The sequence below is a fragment of the Hemitrygon akajei genome, chromosome 9, assembly GCF_048418815.1.
Source record: "Hemitrygon akajei chromosome 9, sHemAka1.3, whole genome shotgun sequence".
NCBI lineage: Eukaryota > Metazoa > Chordata > Chondrichthyes > Myliobatiformes > Dasyatidae > Hemitrygon > Hemitrygon akajei.
Window position 1 is genome coordinate 71,079,698 of NC_133132.1, and position 13,486 is coordinate 71,093,183.

The 13,486-nt window shown below is 44.2% G+C and overlaps 1 protein-coding gene across 4 annotated transcripts in view; it reads right to left on the reverse strand.

Annotated features, from left to right (window-relative positions):
- LOC140733231 (tau-tubulin kinase 1-like) overlaps positions 1-3,814 on the reverse strand; it is a 67,178-nt gene extending 63,364 nt beyond the window's left edge. The window contains exon 1 of one of the 4 annotated variants that reach the window (XM_073056283.1): positions 3,734-3,814. The gene's annotated coding sequence lies outside the window, so the exon portion shown is untranslated. Of the gene's footprint in view, positions 1-3,340; positions 3,427-3,733 lie in introns of those variants that run through there. The other 3 variants (XM_073056280.1, XM_073056281.1, XM_073056282.1) reach the window with 3 other exon arrangements.
- Between the last annotated feature and the right edge of the window lie 9,672 nt (positions 3,815-13,486).

Here is a 13,486-nt window from a genome sequence, read left to right on the forward strand (position 1 = left end):
GGATACATTTCCAAAGATTAAATTCAGCATTACTCTTCTCCAGCAGGGTACTGGCTCAAAACGTGAAAGAGCCCAGTGGAAACTACCATTTTTTAAATAATATCTTTTATAAGATTTGTACTTTTAAAACAAACTCATGTATTTTTCACACTCACTGGCAGAAAGCAGTATAGCAGCTAAACTAACAGTTTATCACCTTTCTCATTGGCTCAGTATTAGCATATTGCCCATGTGATGTAATTGTTTTAATTATGCAGTCATTCCTATCTAATTCATTTCAACCAATTCATTCCTATCTAAGGAATTTTCCTTATCATATTATAAAAGTGATAGATTTTTCAGAGGTGCCATCTTGGCTTCTTTATTCTTTTGTCTTCGCATCCATATACCTCTAAGCAAAATTTCTCAGCTCTTTATTGAGTTTGCTTAGTGCTTGGATGCTTGCTTCTACTCAGAAATAAACTGAAATCTTGGAATTCAGATTGCACATCATTCCTGACTCCCGAAAAATCAGAAACTGAACCGAGCTCTAACAAGACCCATGAATTGTGGAGCAGTTTCAACAGCAGCATATTTCTGATCCAATGAGGAATTACTGGATCTGGTGAGGTTTCATTTGGGAGACAGGATTAACATCACAAGAGTTGAGTTAGTTTTGGAAAACTAGGAGCAATCCAAGATAAAGGTAATGCAAAGCCATTTTCAATGGGTAAGAGTGGATCTAGTCCAGATAGGATGGGCACAACACAGCAGGTGGAATTTAATGTAAGCTTTGGGAGGACATGATGAGAGGGTCGTTTAAGGACAATGAAGAAGAGCAGTGTACAGGCTCAAAGATTGCTGAAGGTAGACAGAGCAATGAATAAGGCATATTGGGATACTTGTCTTTATTTAGCTAGGGCACACAGCCTAAGAGAAGGGAGGTCCTGGTACAACATTGCAAAGCATTGATGAGGACACAGCTGGGGTACTGTGTCCAGGTCTAGTCACCACACTGTGGGATGTGATAGCGCTGGAGCGGATGTACAGCTGATTCACCAGGATTTTGCCACAGAGCCATATAGCACAGAAACGTGCCATGGCAATGTTTTTGCGTATCTATACTAATCCCACAAGTGGGGTGGGCTTGTTTTATTTGGAGGGGGGAGATGGGGGGAAGATAAGGTAAGAAACAGATCAGTTTCTTCACTACAGCGAAGTGTTTTTAACCAGAGGGCATAGATTTTAGGTAAGGAACTTGAGGAAGTATGTTGTCCCTCAGAGTGGGGTTGGAAACTGGAACACACTGCCTGAATAGGTGGAGGAGGCAGAGACCCTCACCACAGTTAAATACATAGACCGTTATTTGAATAGGCAGCTGTGGGCCAAATGCTGGTAAAAGGGATGACTGAGTAAGATACTTCGCACTTGTGAATCCAAGGGAAAACTCAGATATCAAACAAAGGAAATCGTTGTGATTGTTGGGAGCCAATCTCCTCAACCCCGAGACATCTTTCACAAGATCCCAGGGAAAACCATCTTCAGCTATTTCACAAATGACCTTCCCTCTATCAGAAGGTTAGGAAGTTCACTGATAACGCACAGTGTTTGTTCCTGTTCCGAACTCCTTGTCTAATGAAAGAGCTTGTGCTGAACACAGCAAGTCCTGGACAACATTCAGCCATAGGCAGATAACAATTATATCATAGAACTGCCAGGCAGTGAGCATCTCCAACAAGAACCTGCCTACTTATTCCGAAATTCATCAACAACCTGTTTGGGAAGGGAGGAGGGGTCACCATTCAAGAGAAACATCTGGACCAGCCACTCAAACAAGAACAGACCAGAGAATGGGAATCATCTCTTAACATCCCGAGGCCTTTCCCTATCTACAAGGCACAAGTTAGGAGAATGATGGAACACTCCCCACTGATCTGGGTAAACATGGCTTGAACTAGTTTCAAACTCAACAATATCCAGAGAAAGCAGTCGCTCAATCGGGTCCGCATCCATTTCCAAAACCCATTCCTCCCCACCCTGCCTGTGGCACACTGTGTTTGCAGTGTGTACCATGCATTAAGTACATTAAATGTACAGGTCCAAGGTATTCTGATAGGACCTCACAAATCTGTGACCTGTCCCACAGAAATGGTCAGGGGCAGAGAAGCAGGAGTATGTCACCACCTACAGGTTCCATTCCAATTCTCACATCATCTCCGCTTGAAAGGATATCGCTTTTCCTTCATTGGGTCTAAATCCTAGACAACTAGCCCGCCAACCTGCAGAGCTTTGAGATGTGGGAGGACACTGGAATTTGCACCAGAGGGTGGGATCAAATCCAGATCTCTCTGGAACTGTGAGAGGTGGCTGGGGCCAATCTTTCACAATGCTTTCCAGGGATGGGTAATAATTGGTCGGCAGCATCCAGAATCCAAAAATACTAACACACAGAAAGAACAGAGGGGGCATGGATTGGAAAGAGGGAGATGAGCTTGAGCCTGGTTTGGAATTAGTGAGTGAGGGGAGGGGGCAAGGGTGGAAGGGATAGGGAAGGAGTGAGGGGGATGGAGGGTAGGGTGTAGGGGAGGGGGAGGAAAGAGGACAGGGGAGGAAGAAGGGCAGGGAGAGTGGGGAGAGGGAGGGGCGGGAGGGGAGAGCGGGAAGGGGAGGAAGGGGCGGGAGGGGAGAGTGGGAAGGGGAGGAAGGGGTGGGAGGGGAGTGGAGGAAGGGATGGGAGGGGTTGGAGGTGAGTGGAGGAGGGAGGGAGAGAGGGATCAGGGGAAGGGAGAGGAAGGGGTGAGGGGAAGGGAGAGGGAGGGATGAGGGGAAGGGAGAGGGAGGGATGAGGGGAAGGGGAGGGAGGGATGAGGGGAAGGGAGAGGGAGGGATGAGGGGGAGGGAGGGGAGAAAGATGAGGGGAAGGGGAGGGTGGGGAGAGAGATGAAGAGTTGCGAGGGGAGGGCAGGAAGGGGAGAAGGAGCGGGAGAGGAGGAGGGGTGGAAGGGAAAGCGAGAGGGGATGGGAGAAGAGGTGAGAGCAGTTGGGCGTTGGGATAGAGGAGGAAGAGATGGAGGGGAGAGGGAAGGGAAGGAGTGGAGGCGAGGGGGTGTGGAGGTGGGGAAGGGAGAGGAAGGAGGAGGGTGTGGAGGATGGAGGGAGTAAGGTGGAATAGAGAAGTGAATGGGAGGGGTGTGGGGGAGGGGGCACTGTCCCTCAGGTTGACCCCATCCATCCCACTGCACCACCTTCTGGTTGTTTTTTTTCACCAACCCCTTTATAACCCACATCTCCATCCACCGCGATCCCTCCCTTTTCTGTCCCTGCTCCCCCAGACCCTCCCTCCTTACTTTCCCCCGCCCACCTTCACTCACCCTCGGGCCGCCCGGGCCCGACCGCTCGCCTCCGCCGCCGCACTGCAGAGCGCCTGCACCTCCACAGACCACCAGCAGGGGCCGCAGGAGTCCCCAGAAGCACCGCCCTCCCACACCTATTGGACGGCTGGATGACAATCACAGCATCCTGCCATGGTGAGAACCTGCTGTTCCATAGCGCGCAGGTGCAAGACCGGCGAGGGCTTTCGGGAATTGTAGTTCTAATCCACCCATCCGAGGCTGTGGTCCAGTGCCGACCTTCCGGAAAAGATTTCGGCTGGGTCAGAGCCAGTGGAGTTGGTTTCTGTTTTACTGACACGACTACACGCCCTGCTCCATCTCCATAATTCCTACACATTCTCCTTGCCCCTCTCCCCACCTACCTGGTCGGCAGATCACCGGCCGACATCCCAGCTTCGGTCGGCGCCCGCCCAGGGATACTCCCACAATGCACCGGCGCAAGGAAACTCCCACCTGGTGTTGGAGCGGGCGGGGGTGGATGTGATGGGTTGGGCCGAGGAGAGGAGTGTGAGGGGAGTAGTGTGCTGTGTGGGCGAGTGTATGGGGAGGAGTGTTTTGAGGGTAATGTGTGGTGGGTGGGGTGTGTATGGTAGGGAGTCTGTTGAAGTAATAGTGTGTCAGGGAGTCAGGCTGTGTCTGAGGAGTGTGCTGGGGAGTCTGTGGGTCAGTAGTGTCTGGGGAAGGGTAAACTGTTGGAAAGGAGAGTCTGTGGGGCAGTGTCAAGGGTGGAGTCTGTAGGTTGTGCGGCATCTAGGGATGGGGTCTTTGGGTCGGGCTGTGTCTGGGCAGGGCATGTGTAGGTTAGGCAATGTCTGGTGAGGTGACTCTTGGGCTGTTGGGAGATGTGTCTGCCAAAAACACTTTGGAAAGTTGATTTAGGATAGTCAGCATGGTTTTGTGCATGGAAGATCACATTAACAAATTTGATAGTTTTTTTGAAATAACCAAGAAGGTCACTGAGGGCAGGATAGTAGACATAGTTTATATGGACCTCAGTATGGTCTTTGATAAGATCTTGCATGGTAGGTTTCTCTTAAAGGTTAGGTCACATAGGAATCAGGGAGAGAGCTAATTTTATAGGGAATTGGTTTGACAGTAGAAAGCAGAGGGTGATGGTGGAAAGTTGTTTCTTGGATGGGAAGCCTGTGACTAGTGGTATTCCCTGGGGCTTGATGCTAGACCCATTGCTCTTTATCATCTACATCAACGATTTGGATGAGAATGTACAAATATGGTAAGTTTTAGGATAATACTAAAATAAGTGGGGCCATTGGGCTTATCAGTATTTACAGAGCACCTACACTCAGTCACCCCTCCTCTTAACCCTGAGCCTGTGTCTGTACTTCTATTTCTTCATCCTACTCCCATTCTGATCTATTGGTCTGTGACCTTCTGTAGCGTTACAATGGAGCCCAACAAAATCTGGAGGAACACGTATGGATGTGAGACAGCATTCTGAAGTGAATGTTGATTTCTGTCCTCAGTTATTCTTCTGTGATACTAGCCCAGTCTCCCTGGGAATGGAGGACATGCTCATCTTGACTTGCCAAGTATTTCACAACCCCTGCATTCTTTAGTTTGGGTTGTTTTGTCCATGTTTTCATCCTCGCGCTTTTCTCATTCATCCATTGGCCATAATCTTGAGGATTGTAAAGAAGCCAGAAAAGTACTCAAGAATGGAGTTAGGAGATCCAGAAGGGGCCATGAAAAGTCCTTGGCAATTAGGATTAAGGCAAATCCCAAAGCATTCCATACATACATCAGAAGCAAGAGGGTAACTAGGGAGAGGGTAGGACCACTCAAGGTTAAAGGAGGGAACATTTGCTTGGATGTGGAGGAAAGAGTGAGGTCTTTAATGAATCTTTACATCAGTATTTATCAAGAAGGGCATGAGTGATAGGGAGATCAGTGCTGAGCATATTGATACGCTAGGGCATTTCAAGGTGAAAGAGGAGGTAGTGTCAGGTCTCTTACAGAGTATTAGGAGAGATAAGTCCCCAGGGCCTGATGCGATGTACCCCAGGTTGTTGAGAAAAGCAAGAGATAAGACTGCTGGAGTCTTGACTAATATCTTCATGTCCTCTCTAGCCATTGTCAAGGTCCCAGAGGACTGGCACTAGCTAATGTTGTTCCATTATTGCAGAAGGGAACCAAGTATAATCTTGGAAGCTATAGACTGGTGAATCTTCTGGAGAGAATGTTTAGGGATAGGATTTATGGACATTTGGAAAACCATGGCCTAATTACAGAGAGCCATCATGGCTTTATGCAGGGCAAGTTGTGTCTTACTAACTCAATTGTGTTTTTTTGACAAGGTGATCAGGGTGATTGATGAAGGTAGAGCTGAGAATGTTATCTACATGGATTTGAGTAAGGTGTTTGACAAGGTCCCTCCTGGGAAACTCAACCAGAAGATAAAGATGCATGGGATGTTAGGATTCAGAATTGACTTGCCCATAGAAGGTTGAAGGGACTTATTCTAGTTGAAGATCTGTAATTAATGGTATCTGTACTGGGACCTCTGCTGTTTGTGATGTATATAAATGACTTGGATGAAAATGTAGATAGGTAGGTTAGTAAGTTTGCAGATGATTTGAAGCTTCATGATGTTGGGAATAGCACAGAGAACTGGCAAAGAATACAGTTCGATATAGATCAGTTGCAGATATCGGTGGAGAAATGGGAAATGGAATTTAATCAGCACAAATGTGAAGTGTTGCACCTTAGTAGGTCATATGTAAAGACAGTATACTGTTAAAAGGCAAGTCCTTTGACAATGTTGATGAGCAGAAGGATCTTGGGGTTCAAATTCATAGCTCCCGAAAAGTGGCTACACAGGTTGATAGGATTGTTAAGAAGAGAAGTCATTTGGCATGCGTACCTTTATTGGTTGAGGCATTGAGATGAAAAGTCAGGACGTTATGTTGCACCTGGAGTATTGCAACCTGTTCTGGTCTCCCCATTATAGGAAAGATGTTGAGGCTTTGGAGAAGGTGTAGAAGAGGTTTACCAAGATGTTACCTGGATTAGAGGGCACGTGCTATATATAACGAGAGGCTGGACAAACTTGGGTTGTGTTCTCTAGATCAGCAGAGGCTGAGGGGAGACCTAATAGAAGGTTTATAAGAATAAAAGAGGTGTAGATAGAGTAAACAGACAGTATCTTATTCTGAGGATTGAAATGTCTAATACCAGAGGGCAAGAATTTAAAGTGAGGGGGTGGTAATTTCAAAGGAGATGTGAGGGGCAAGTTTTTTACACAGTGAGTGATGGGTGCCCAGAATGCACTGCCTGGTTTGGTGGGAGAGGCAAATGTATTAGGGGCATATAAAAGACATTTAGATAGGCACACAAATGTAAGGAAATGGAAAGATATGGACATTATGTACGCATAAAAGATTAATTTAGTTAGCCATTTTATTACTAATTTAATAGTTTTGGCACAACATTGTGGGCTGAAGGGCCTGTTCCTGTGCTGTACTGTTCTATGTTCTATACAACCCACTATGTCTGTGTGACCATGATGTCAAGTTGCATTAAATTGATATACCTGCACATGGTTCTTATCTAAAGACCATAACGTAGAGTAGCAAAATTAGACCATTCAGCCCATTGAGGTTGCTCTACTATTCAATTATGGCTGGTTATTTTTAAACTCCCACCTTCTCTCATAATTCAACTCCTTAACCAATCAATCATTCCCTCAAATACAGCAATGGCTTGGGCTCTACTGTCTTCTGTTGCAAAAAATTTTCACAGATTCAACACCCTCTGACTGAAGAAATTTCTCATCTCAGATTTGGAGAACGTCCTTTTATTCTGAGTGTGTGTCCTCAGATTTTACACTCTCCTACTGATGGAAACATTCTCTCCACATCCACTCCATTCCAGGGCTTTTAGTATTTGGGTTTCAATAACATTAAACTTGTCTTCTAAATCTCCTTTAAACTTCCTCTATCTCATCTTAAACCTATTTGTTCTAGAAATTGACATTTTGTTCACACTGGGAAAACAGTCTATCTACCCTATCTATGCTTCTCATAAGTTTATAAATTTCGATCTAGGTCTTCACCCCTTATCTTCCAGCGCTCCAAAGAAAACAATTCAAGTCCAAACTCTCCAAATAACTAAAATCCTCTAATCCAGGCAATGTCTTCGGCACTCTCTCCAAAGCTTCCAGTAATATAACATATAACAATTACAGCACAGAAACAGGCCATCTCGGCCCTTCTAGTCTGTGCCAAACGCTTTCTCTCACCTAGTCCCACTGACCTGCACTCAGCCCATAACCCTCCATTCATTCCCTATCCATATACCTATCCAATTTTTTTTTTAAATGACAATATCGAACCTGCCTCTACCACTTCTACTGGAAGCTTGTTCCACACAGCTACCACTCTCTGAGTAAAGAAGTTCCCCCTCATGTTACCCCTAAACTTTTGCCCCTTAACTCTCAACTTATGTCCTTTTGTTTAAATCTCCCCAACTCACAATGGAAAAAGCCTATCAATGTCAACTCTATCTATCCCCCTCATAATTTTAAATACCTCTATCAAGTCCCCCCTCAACCTTCTACGCTCCAAAGAATAAAGACCTAACTTGTTCAATCTTTCCCTGTAACTTAGGTGCTGAAACCCAGGTAACATTCTAGTAAATCTTCTCTGTACTCTCTCTATTTTGTTGACATCTTTCCCGTAATTCGGTGACCAGAACTGTACACAATACTCCAAATTTGGCCTCACCAATGCCTTGTACAATTTTAACATTACATCCCAACTCCTATACTCAATGCTCTGATTTATAAAGGTCAGCAAACCAAAAGCTTTCTTCACCACCCTATCCACCTTCAGGGAACTATTCACCATTATTCTTAAATCACTCTGTTCTACTGCATTCCTCAATGCCCTACCATTTACCATGTATGTCCTATTTTGATTATTCCTACCAAAATGTAATGGGGTAACTAGAAATGTACATGGTACTCCAAATGGTATTGGCATTCTGATGAAGCATCTCGGCCTGAAACATTGACTGTTTACTCTTTTCAAAAGATGCTGCCTGGCTTGCTGAGTTCCTCCAGGATTCTGTGTGTGTTGCTTGGTTTATTATTGTCACTTGTACCCAGATACAACTTCTGTTTGCATTCTGTACATAAGTACATTGAAATAGTAAAAAGAAAAGAGAGTGCAGAATATAGTATCACAGTCACAAAGAAAATGCAGTACGGGTAGACAAATAAAGTGCAAGGGTCACTACAAGCTGGTATGGACATGCCACTAAAAACTTTGACAAACTTCAGTGGAGAGTTTCTTAACTATTTAAATCACAGACTGGTAAGAAAATGCCAACTCCCAGGACCAGAACAGGCTACAGAAAGTGGTGAATACAGGCCAGTGCATCACAGAAACCCTCCTCACCGCTGAGTACATTTACATGGATTGCTGCCATAAGAAAAGCAGCTTTGATCATCAAAGGCCCTCACTATCCAGGCCATGCCTGCTTCTTGCTACTACCATCAGGTACCAAGTACAGAAGCTTAGGTCTCACACCAGCAGGTTCAGGAATAGTTATTACCCTACAACCATCCGGCTACTGAACTGGCAAGAATAACTTCATTCACCACTGTTCTGAACTGATTATACCACCTACAGACTCACTATCAAGGATTTTTTACAACCAAGGGGGCAGAAGCTGTCCTTGAGCCTGCTGGTTTGTATTCTCAGGCTTTTATATCTTCTACCTAATGAGAAAGGAGAAGAGAGAATGACTGGGTAGCAGAGGTCCTTGATAGTGTTAGTTGCTTTTCTGAGGCAGCAGGAATTGTAGATAGAGTTAATAGAGGTTGATTTTATGATGTGCTGAGCTGTGTCCACAACCCTGTAATTTCTTAAACACAAGAGATTCTGCAGATGTTGGAAATCTTGAGCAACACACTCAAAATAATGAAGACAGATGGATCAGTATTACAGTGGAGTAAAGGGAATTACAGAGGCATGAGAGTGGAGATGGTTAAAGCTGATTGGAAGGGACACCAGCAGGGATGACGGCAGAACAGCAATGTGTGCAGTTTCTGGGAGCAATTTGGTAGGCGCAAGGTAGATACATCCCAAAGAAGAAGTATTCTAAAGGGAAGATGACACAACTGTGGCTGACAAGGGAAGTCAAAGTTAACATAAAAACAAAAGGGAGGGCATATAATATTGAAAAAAAAAGTGGGAATTCAGAGGATTGGGAATCTTAAAAACCAATGGAAGGCAACTAGAAAGCCCACAAGGAGCAAAAAGATGAAATTTGAAGGTAAACTAGCCAATAATATCAAAGAGGATACAAAAAGTTTTTTCCCCCAGATTTATATAGAATAAAAGAGAGGCAAGAGTAGATACTGGACCGCTAGAAAATGATGCTGGAAAGGTAGTATTGGGAGACAAGGAAATGGCATATAAACTGCATAAGTATTTTGCATCAGTCTTCACTGCGGAAGACACTAGCAGTTTGGTGGAAGTTCAAGAGAGTCAGGGGGCAGAAGTGAGCGTAGTTACTATTATTAGGGAGAAGGTAGTTATAAAGCTGAAAGTTCTGAAAATAGATAAATCACCTGGACCAGATGGACTACACCCAAGGGTTCTGATAGAGCTAACTGAAGGGATTGTGAAGGCATTAGTATTGATCTTTTAAGAATCACTAGATTCTGGCATGGTTCCAGAGGACTGGAAATTGCAAATATCACTCCACTCTCCAAGAATGGAGGGTGGATGAGGAAAGGAAATTATAGGCCGGTTAGTGGTTGGGATGTTGGAGTCAGTTGTTAAGGATAAGGTTTAGGGGTTGATGCACCATCAATAACTCTCGGAGATGTGAGTCAAGGTAGGCTTTTGTTGGCTGGAAGAAAGCACCGTCAGCAGCAAGCGACCACCACACAACATCCTGAAGACTGAGGGAGGAGCAGTGCCTTCAATCGCCTTTATATAGGGGTCTGTGGAAGGAGCCACAGGAGCAGTCAGTGGGGGGGGGGGGGGGGGGGGGCATGTCCAGACAGGTATATGTAGTTCACCACAAGGGTTCTTGGAGGCACATGATAAAATGGGCTGAAGTCAGCATGGTTTCCTTAAGGGAAATCTTGCCTGACAAATCTATTGGAATCTTTGAGGAATAACAAGCAGGATAGACAAAGGAGAATCATTGGATATTCCATACTTGGATTTTCAAAAGGCCTTTTGAGGCTGCTTAAAAGAGCCCATGGAATTACAGGAAGATACTAACAAGGATAGAGCATTGGCTGATTGGCAGGAGGCAGTCTGGAAATAAAAGGAGCCTTTTCTGCTTGGCTGCCAGTGACTAGTGGTGTTCAACAGGGTTTCAGTGTTGAGACCGCATCTTTTTTACATTGATTTGGATTTGTGGACGATACTAAGGTAGGTGGAAGGGCAGGTCATTTTGAGGAAGAAGGGAAGCTGCAGAAGGACTCAGACAAATTAGGAAAATAGGCAAAGAAACAGCAGATAGAATAAAGTGGCAGGAAGTGTATGGTCATGCACCTTGGTGGAAGAATAAAAGTGAAGACTATTTTATAAACAGGCAAAATTCAAAAATCTGAGGCACAACAGGACTTGGGAGTCCTCATGCAGGATTCTCTGAAGATTAACTTGCAGGTTAAGATGATAGTGAGGAAGGCAAATGCAATGTTAGCGTTCATTTTGAGGGGACTGGAATACAAAAGTAATGATGTAATGCTGAGGCTTTATAAGGCATTGGTGAGGCCTCACAGAGTATTGTGAGCAGTTTTGGGCCTCTTATCTAAAGGATGTGCTGACATTGGAGAGGGTTCAAAGGAGGTTCCCAAAAATAATTCTGGGATTGAAAGGCTTATCATATGAGAAGAGTTTGATGGCTCTGTGCCCTGTACTCACTGGAATTTAGAAGAATGAGGGGAGATCTCTTTGAAACCTATTGAATGTTGAAAGGCCTTGATAGTGGAGAGGATTTATTTTTTTTATAGTGGGCAAGTCTGGGACCAGAGGGCACAGACTCAGAGTAGAGCGATATCTGGTTAGAATGGAAATGAGGGGGAATTTCCTCAGCATGAAGGTGGTGAATGTGTGGAATTCATTGTCACAGGCAGTTGTGTAGGCCAGATCATTGAGTGTACTTAAGGCAGTGGTTGATAGATTCTTGATAAGTCAGGGTGGGAAAGGTTCTGGGGATAAGGCAGGATAGGGTTGAGAGCTAACTGGATCAGCTATGATCAAGTAGCGGAGGTGATTCAATGGGCTGAATAGTCTAGTTCTGCTCCAATTTCTTATGGTCTGGTGAATATGTAGGGATAAAGGGGTATGGATCATATACAGGCAGAAGGGATTCGTTTAGTTTTAATCATGTTTGGCACACTTTGTGGCTGAAGGGTCTCTTCCTGAGCTGTACTGTTCTAAATTCTTCTTGATCTGCTGTACCACAAATTTTAGTGTCATCCACAGACTTACTAATCATGCTACATGTAGTCAGATCAAAATTGTTCACACAGTGGATTCCAGTTAATTGAGACACATCAAGAACAGTATCTTTTGACCCAATTAAATGGCTGTCCCAATTAGCCAATGCTTGGAAATAGTTAAAAAGTATAAAAAAGACAAACTGAGTAACAAATTATGTATTTTAATGAAATACACAGCAAATTAGAAAACTCTCAATAGTACCATGCTACTATAAAACTGTATAGTTCCTAATAGTTATCAATGGAGGAATTCATCCAGTGCATGCAATGTACAAAATCAGCACAGATGCCTAGTGCGGATAATGGACTACTTTCATCCAATGCTATTGGCAATTGCATTCTCCAAATCTTCACTTTCATTGTAACATTCAAGATGATTGTTGATACCTTCGAATTCTTCATAGTTCCTAACCTGATGAAGTAGTGAAATCATTTCATTTTCACACCCGCCTGTTTCTGGCATCTCCTAAGCCTGAATGCTAGAAATTCGCAGTGAGCAAAACATTACTCCTTATCAACTATCACTGTTTTTTTTTAAACCAAAATACAAGCAACTACACTATTTAGAAACTGTTTGCTCTAAGCACGGTGCAACATCTAACCACCACACAACATCAGTTGAACACATGTTAGAACGTGTTCAGTAAGTCTCCTGCCCCAGTTAAGTGGCATAGTGCCCCAAATAAATGAAGAGAATCCCAGCAATTTTCTCAATTTGTTTTTGTTCTATAAGAGTTGTTCCAATTTAGCAGCTGTTCCAACTAACCAAAGGCCCAATTAACTGGAATCTACTGTATAGATGACAAACAACAGGGCACACCAATGCTTGCAGGCCTTCAATCTGGAAAAAAAAAACCCTGCACTACTACCCTCTTAAATAAAGGCACCATTAGCCATCCTCTGGGTCTTCTGGTACCTGACCACCAACACCCCCCCCCCCCCCCCCAAACAGCCAATGATGATACAAATATCTCCACCAGGGTTCCAGAAATGTCTTCCCCCCGGTAGCACAGCAAGTTGGTGCAACACCAGTGCAGCTCGGGAATTCCAGAATTTATTGTTCCAGTGCCATCCGTAAGGAGTTTGTACATTCTCCCCATGACTACACAAGTTTCCTCTTACAGTCCAAAGACATACCAGTTAGTGGGGTAATTGATTATTGTAAATTTTCCTGTGATTAGGCTAGCGATACATCAGTGGGTTTCTAGAAGGTGCAGCTCATTGGGTCAGAAGGTCTTGCTCCACAATGCATCTCTAAATAAGTAAATAGATTCCTACGATGTCCTAGGACACACTTGATCAGGCCTCTGAAAATTCATCCACACCACTAGCATCTCCTTTTATGTAATGATGATATATTTGAAGACATCACCATTCACTTCCCTGAATTCTCTAACTTCCACGGTCCTCTCCTTTAAATGAGAAATAGTTAACACCTCATCTGTCTCCTGTAGCTCTATACACAGACAACCACATTGATCCTCAAAGGGTCCTATTCTCTCCCTAGTTATTCATTTGCTCTTGATATACACATGGAATCTCTTGGGGTTCTTCATACCTTTTCTGCCAAAACTATCTCATGTTGACTTTTTGCCCTCTTGATTTCCCCCTTAAGTACTCCTAAGTA